General features: G+C 46.3%; 1 pseudogene; it reads right to left on the reverse strand.

Moving 5' to 3' along the window:
- Positions 1 to 824: 824 nt before the first annotated feature.
- LOC107380939 (E3 ubiquitin-protein ligase TRIM39-like) lies at positions 825 to 4557 on the reverse strand (annotated as a pseudogene).
- Between the last annotated feature and the right edge of the window lie 3586 nt (positions 4558 to 8143).

Below are 8143 nucleotides of genomic sequence, written 5' to 3' on the forward strand. Positions count from 1 at the left end.
ACAGCTCTTCTTGGGGTCTCTAATGACCTTCTGACTCACAGTGATGCAGGGGATGGTTCTGTTCTGGTCCTGGATGAGACCACCTTGGTTTGCGGGTGGTCTCATCCTCCCAAGCTCAGGCCTGGGAGCTTCAAGGTTCTGCAGTATCTTAGCTGTTCCTAGAGCTGCTCTTTTCTAGACTGAGATGTTTTACCCGGGATCTGCTTTAGCCACTCCTCCAGTCTGGGGGTCACTGCCCTCGATGACCATGGGAACCACCGATATCTTCACTCTCCATGCTTGCTCAGTTCTTTGAAGCCGTTGTACTTCTCTAGTTTCTCGTGTTCCTTTATCCTGATGCTGCATCACTTGGTATCGCCACATTGGGGCAGTGTCTGCTGTGATCAGGGGCGCCTCCAGAAAATTTTGATGGGGTGGCCAGATGGAGCCAAATATATTTTTGGGGTGGCACACCAAATTGGTCCTTGTAACACTGGGAGAATTTAGCCTATGGCGATGTGCTGCATTGCGCCTTTATTTGTTTTTATTAAAATAACAGTACGTATAAATTTTACAAACACAAACATTTCAGAAATATACATTTCAATTATTTAAAATGTTATCCATAGTTAAATTTAAAAATGTATTTTTTGTTTTTGTTTAATTCACCTGTTGCTGTGTTAAAAAACTATGGTTGAGCAGCAGAAACATATGTATTTTTTTAATTCTGATTATATCTTTACTCATTAATTGTAATATTTTATTATGTTTTACAATTATGTCTTGAATAAACAAGATCAATATATGGTTTGACTGAATGTTAATATGCTTTGTTAACACAGGCTTTTCCTGGGGGGGCCAGCAATCTTCTAGGGGGGGGGGGGGGGCATGGCAACCCCTGGCCACCCCTTGGGGGCGCCCTTGGCTGTAATGCCGCCGCTAAACCGATCCGTCGTAGCGATGAGAGAGCTGAGCCAGAAAGCAAGGCTCTCAATTTACCAGTCGATCTACGTCCCAGTCCTCACCTATGGTCACGAGCTTTGACCGAAAGAACGAGATCACGGATACAAGCGGCCAAAATGAGTTTTCTTTGCAGGGTGGCCGGGCTCAGCCTTAGGGAGAGGGTAAGGAACTCAGACATCCGGGAAGGACTCGGAGTGGAGCCGCTCCTCCTCCGCATCCAAAGGAGCCAGTTGAGGTGGTTCGCGCATCTGGTCAGGGTGCCCTCTGGACGCCTCCCTCGGGTGGTGTTTTGGGCATGTCCTGCCGGCAGGAGGCCCCCGGGTCGACCCAGGCCAGGGAACGCCTGGGTGTCCCAGCTGAGGAGCTGGCGGACGTGGCCGGGGAGAGGATTGCCTGGGAGGCCCTACTTGGGATGCTGCCCCCGCGACCCGAACCCAGATAAGAGGAGGAAGGTGAGGTATTACCACATCAACCACCACAGCTGTCCTCTGTTGTTTGTCCACCACCACCACAATGTCCGGTTGGGTTAGGGTTATATGTCCATCACCATTTTGTCGGTCTGGATCTGGAAGTCCCACAGGAGCTTGGCTCTCTGGTTCTCTACCCCCTTAGGGGGTGTTTCCCACTTTGAAGTTGGGGTCTCCAGTCCATTCTCTTCACAGATGTTCCTGTACACTACCAGCCACTTGGCCATGGAGTTCTATGTGAGCTTTCCCTGCAGCGCCTCACACCCTGCAGTCAGACTCTGTGTTGACTAAAGCACTGCTCAGCACAAAAACGTAATGTTATTGTGTTTTTATATGTAAAATACATGTCAAATCCAAAAGTCACATATCACATTAAACAGTTAGTTTTATAACCAGTGTCCTGTCTGACAGTGAAGTACTCAGAAACAAACGCCCAGCTGTTAACTTTCAAAAATAACATTTTAATCTTATTTCTGTTAATTATAACTGTAGCAGATCGTAAATATAACACAGATAAAGAAGATAAAGACACAAACAAAGAGAAAACACAGAAGAAGCTCAGAAACAGTGAGACAATCAGAGTCGAGAGCAGATCCATATCTCCAGGTGCAGAATGAGTCGGGTCGGGGAGAGATGAAAACACTTTTTGTTTCTGTTTTTCCTGTGCTCCCTCCGTGGCCCCCTAGAAAATGTGTCATAGAACCGCCCCTGTCCCCACCGTACCCTACAGACTCAGATCAGAATCAGAACCAGTAACAGAGTAGATCAGAGCTGCAGCTTCTATGTCATAAAAGGAGACCAGACCCTCCTCATAATCCACGAACACCCCCACCTTCTCAGGACCCGACCTACTGGAGGGTCAGTAAGAGCTTCGTACTGATTTCCGTTTCTCAGCCAAAGTGTCCAGAAACCATTTTGAGGACTCTGTACGATTCCACCCTTCCGCCCTTCTTCCTGAAGGACCCTCGAGCCACTCCTAAAGCCCACATGGTTTTCTCCTTAACCTGAACCTCAACGTAAAATCTCCCCGAAGAGAAGCTCTGTGTCTCCAAAACACAGAGACAACAGGAGAATCTCCCTGGATGTTCTGGAAGATCTTTCCTCTTGTCACCATGACCCGTTAGTTTTCCATCCGCAGGCAGGAGGAGTTTAGGATCAAGAGTCACATCTTCTGCAAACAGCTGGACCCTCTTCAGCTCTGCCTCTAAGAGGTTCTTTGTCTTCTTCCGGAGAGACCTGCAGGTCTCATGTCCAGCTGACTCACAGCTCTCAGCACAGTCCCCTTATACGATGATGGATGAACTCTGGCCTCTGTCATGCTTCTGGTGAGTGGAGCAACTTTCAGGGAGCCGAAGCACTGGAGGAGGTGGAGGTGATCTTTAGAGCATGAGAGCTGTTTCACCTCAGAGCTCCTCTTCATCAGCTCAGAGATCTCCTGCCCCAGATCTTTGATGCAATCTTCTGCTTGCTTCTCTGTGGCTTCCTGTTTGTCTTCGATCTGCTTTCTGTCTGCCTGCAGCATCTCTACTGATCGTCAACGACTCTTTGATCTCCTGAATCTTCATTTGTCTGTCCTGGATCATCTGCTGAACTTCAGCCTCTCAGTCTTCTCCAGCTTTGCCTTGTTTCCTTCATATTCTTCTCTCAGAGGAACAACCTCATGAGTCTTGTGGTCTAAAACAGAACAGACCAAGCAGACGCACGCCTGGTCGCTTCTACTGGAGAGCTCCAGAGGTTCACTGTGCTTCTGACACACCCTGTCCATCAGGTACTCCACAGGATCTACCAGCTGCTGTCTTTTCAGAGTTGAAGCTGTCAGGTGAGGCTCCAGGTGAGTCTCGCAGTAGGAGAGCAGACGCACCAGGCAGGCCTTTAGGGCCTTCAGCCTGGTTCCAGTGGAGACGTCACAGGGAACTTCTCCTGGTTGGGCTTGTTGCACTGAGCTGCTGCTGGTTGAGTAAGGTGTTGACTCGGAGCTGAGGGACACATGCACAGATGTTCTCCATCCCGGTATTGGGTGATGCAGGTCTTGCAGAAGTGGTGTCCACATGGTGTGCAGACTGGATCCGTGAACACATCCAGACAGATGGAGCACAGAAACTGATCCTCCCATCTCGGGTTGGTGCTGGCAGACATGTCTGAACTCTGAGTACAAGAGAGGAGGAACAAAAACCAGAAGGAACCGGTACGATTACTAAAATGTTTTGAGTGTCTCTGATGAGTGTCACGAGGTGGTTTCGGAGAGAGGTTAGGACCCAAGATGGAGAACCAGATAAACGAGGCAGGAGGCAGAAGAAACGTAAAAATCCTTTATTAAGGAGTAAATCCAGAGAATGCAGGGCGCCAAAAAGCAAAATCCAAAAATCCTATTAACTAAACCTAGAGATTCCAAAAACACAAGAGACCTAGAGATTCTAAAAGCTAGAGAGGGGGACGAGACGACGCTGACACAAACAATGAACCAACATCACACTGAGATGCAGACAGGGTTAAATACACTGGGGCAGGATGAGAGGGAGATGAGCTGCAGGTGCGTGGGGAGAGAAACCTAGTGAAATCAATTAACTAATCAGTGAGGGGAGAGTGAGCTGAGGAGGGGAAACTAACTTGACCTAAGAGTAAAAGCAAAACCCGAAGATAAGAAGATTAAGATAAACAACTAATGATCTGAGGAGAACTAAAAAAAACAGTGGAGAAAGAAACACACTAAAAAAAAGACTAATTAAATGAAAAGCTGAACCTAAACTACAGAAAGAAAAACTACAGAGGTGTGAATAAGGGAGACCACGGGAGCACAGGACCTGGGGGGGGGGGGTGCACCTGAGGAAGGGGAAGACCTAGAGGGGCTGCAGATCAGGGGACACATGAGGACGCTAGGAGACACATAAGGAGAACCTAGAGAGGGATGAAGAACACAAGGAGACACATGAGGGAGACGCAGACCATGACAGTGAGTTTCGGCAGGAAGAGAACAGAGAGGAACTTCCACTGGTTACATAGTGGAAAAGATCACTTATACTCACCGATACTTGAGTCAGTTGTTGGAAAAGGGAAGAAGACAAACACAAGCTGCAGAGCTGAAGAAGTTTCCCTTTCGCTTCAGGAAACTTGTTCTTCTGGCTATGCTCTGCCTCTTCCCCATATATGGTAATCCCCGCCCCTTCAGGTTGAGACAGTAAAACATACAGGAGTACAGATTTATGGACCACTAAACAGCTTCAGCCCCAAATGTTTTATCTTTAGTTTTCACTCATCAGCCACAGGCCACCTGAGCAGGGGTGTAGCAAGCTTTTCTAACGTGTGGGGCCCATGGACCCATACACGAGCTCAGCAGAGATGCTGCAGGAGACTGCAAAGCCCGACACCTGTGCACAGCCTGGACTGGGTCATGGACAAGTGCACACAATACAGGACATTTCAAAATAAAACTTCTCTAAAATGGAAATTCACACATTTACAAAGAACAAAACAAGAGTGGGATAAACTGGTTGTTTAACAAAGTGTGTTTCTAGTTTTATACACAAAAGCACCCCGTGTTGTAAGTCAGCTGAAAACTAAAGATGAACCAAGATCTGTGTGAATAATTTCAATTATTCTGAACAATGTGAACATCTCAGTGGTGTCTACATGAAGAGAACACTTTAAAACGTTTGGGTGAATTATGTCTGACTGAAAAATCAACAACCTCTAAAGATCTGGTTTCATCACAAGTGTAGTCTAAGCTGTTGGCCTGTAGATGGCGCCACACCCACTGATAAAAACACTGCCGCCTGGGTTTTTGCTCAGCTCTGAAGTCTTTATCCATCTGACAGATTAATGCAACCATCTGAAGACTCTTTCAGCTCAGATGTTTACACGAGGACACTTGATCATTCTCAACCTCAGAGCGTTTGAAATTCTGAATCCTTTTCATGTTTGTTAATTTAGTTCAGACTAAACTCCTGATGAGGAGACCACAGGAACAAGAGGTGAGGCTCTTTTCTTTACACATCAAATTTTCATGGACAGCTTTTTGTGTTAAAACAAATCTGGAAGCTGCGCTGTCAATCAAACAGTTTCCCCTGCTGATGAAAACAAAAACATCACGTAAAAAAAGTCGCTGCTTCCTTCAGCATCCCTGCAAGCCTTCAGAGTTCCTGCTCCCAGATGACTGACAAGTGCAGATGAACATAGTTAAAGGTGAGATTTAGCTTCTGAGTAAACAACGGTGGAGTTTCTAAACATTAGCGAACATATTAGTGAGGTTAGCCTCTGAAGTCCTGGAGTATCTGAGTCAGATGCAGACTCTCGAGGGGAAGTGGTTCCTCTCCTGCTGACAGAGGAACCAGAAGGAGGAGGGCATTATCCGTCTAAACCGTGCTGAAGCTCGAGGAGTTGCAGCAGATGGCAAAAGGAATCAAAGGCAGATGGAAAAATCCTTTCCAACATGTTTATCAACGTCAAGTAGAGAGAGAGAGAGAGAGAGAGAGAGAGAGTGTGTGTGTGTGTGTGTGTGTGTGTGTGTGTGTGTGTGTGCACGGGGGTTCCCTTAGGTAAATAAAATACGTGATTAAATCTGGAAAAAGGGCCTTCAGCCGCCGTGGTGCAGCAGGTCTAACTTTGTGTTTCTTTTTTCACACTGAATCTTAAAACGTGGCAGAAAACCAGCAACGAGCTCAGAGTGAAGTTATGTTTTTTATGGGATGTTCATGCCGACATAGACGTTATATGAATACTTGTTTTCTTTGTGTAAAATGAATGTTTCACTGCTGCATTTTGGAGGAAACATGTTTGCTTTGGTATATAATATAAAGTCCAAACCATGACACCACCACCACTATGTATTAAACACAGAGTAAAGGTTCTATTTTACCTTTATTAGATGTTTTACTTTGTCTGAGGAAGGAGATCAGGGCCGCTGGTTCCTAAAATGGCCTCCATAGATACACAGTAGTACAGGGTTACTCAAATGTAACGGTCCGAGGGCCACTCAACAAACCGACCTGGACCTCGGCAGCGTGACTCGGACGCTCTGAGACTTCCTCACCGAGATGGCGAGAGTGTTAAAAACAGAGCGTCCACTAAAGGGAAGGAGAACACCTTTTCTTCTTCTCATTTTTCAACTACTGACTTTCACATAACAGGAATAAACAGACGCCCAAACAGGGTCTTTCTTTCGCCAGGTAGGACAGCTGGACATGACCAGACATGCTGGCTCACCTGGTTTTCCTCTAACTTTACGAACAACGGCCCAAAATCATCTTGAAAACGAAAAACTGCAGCTTGTCTGATGACAATTTTTTCCAGAGATGGTCACTGATTGGCTGCCTGCCACAACACGTTCTTATTGGTCAAGGCTCTACAGGCATAGAGGATGTATTTCCAGCTCCTTCCTAACGTGTCTGATGTTCTCCAGCGCCAGCCCCGCAAGCCGTCCTTCAGGTTGTTGGTTTTGGATCTGTGATCCAATCCACAGCTGTCTGCAGCCTGGCTCGGATTCCCTTTCCTGATTCCTTTCCTCACAAGGGAGGGTCAACCGCTTCAAGTTACAGCAATCACTTTAACTTTACCACAGTGGTTCTAGTTTAACCTGATTTATAAGATATTAAAAAGCAGAGGAATGGCACAGAAAAGCAGGCCTGGACTCCACGGACGGTCTCTGCTGCGCTACGACCAATCAGAGCAACAAACAACAAGACCATTTCATAGTGACCAAAATCAGTCAATGGGGCGGTCTGCCATCCAGCATCAAAGAAGAAGACATCTTTTGTAGGAATGAAGGACTTATGTCTGTCTGTCTGATTGTGTCTCAAAGAAAATCCCAATCTAAGTAATTCAAAGTTGATGCTAAAGCCGTTTAAAATGAGCGCTGCCGCTGAGCCGATACCATCTTTGTAGTTTTCCTCCATCGTAGCTCTGGTGCTATTTCCGCCCAACTTCCTTTACAAACACGGAGCTCTGTGGCTGGACCTAAAAGAGTTTGGACCGATGATAGACCTGCTGACTGATGGAGTGTGGCTAGACCTGCAGAGACAAATCTGCTGCCTTGGTTTATCTAGGCTAGATGTTTCCTCACGGAGATGTTTTATGTCAGTTGATCATTGTAGAAATGTCATTGCATTGCTTTGTAGCATTGGAGCTGCAGCCACTACCCAGTACAGATCGATAGATGGTCCAAACCCTTGATCATGAAGTCTTTAGGTAATGAAGCATCTTGTCCTGCATCAAACTTCGCTGCTGCAAGCAGAAATGTAACCTGATGTTGTTTTAATGCAAACAAGAATCCGTAAATCAGCAGGAAGTCTGAGGAGTTCTCTGGATCTGCTTCATCTGAACCGACGAAAACTGATGAGTTCATTCTCCAGCATGCTCTTGGTGAAGGGATCAGTTAGAGGTCTAGTGGAGTTTAGGAGGTCTGATTGCTTCTGTGGGACAACAGGACGTCCTTCTGTTCATGGACAGTTGCTGGACCCACTTGATGACTTTTCCAGCACAGACCACAAAGAGGACAGATTGTTTTCTGTAAGAATGAAATGGATTTTCATCCGTGCTTAAACAAGACGACGATAAACTCTTCAGCAGGATTAGATTTGCTCAGAGTTCAGTCCAACAAAAACTGGCAAAGAACACAAACTGATACTTCATCCTTTCATCTTCCAGGCTCTGTTTTCCGTCCTCCCTTCTCCCGGCCGGCTCAGTCTTCTTAAATAAGGGTCTTTTTTTTCAGGACACATCTGAGGTTCTCACAGAAATAT

Source organism: Nothobranchius furzeri, chromosome 14 (assembly GCF_043380555.1).
Source record: "Nothobranchius furzeri strain GRZ-AD chromosome 14, NfurGRZ-RIMD1, whole genome shotgun sequence".
Lineage (NCBI taxonomy): Eukaryota > Metazoa > Chordata > Actinopteri > Cyprinodontiformes > Nothobranchiidae > Nothobranchius > Nothobranchius furzeri.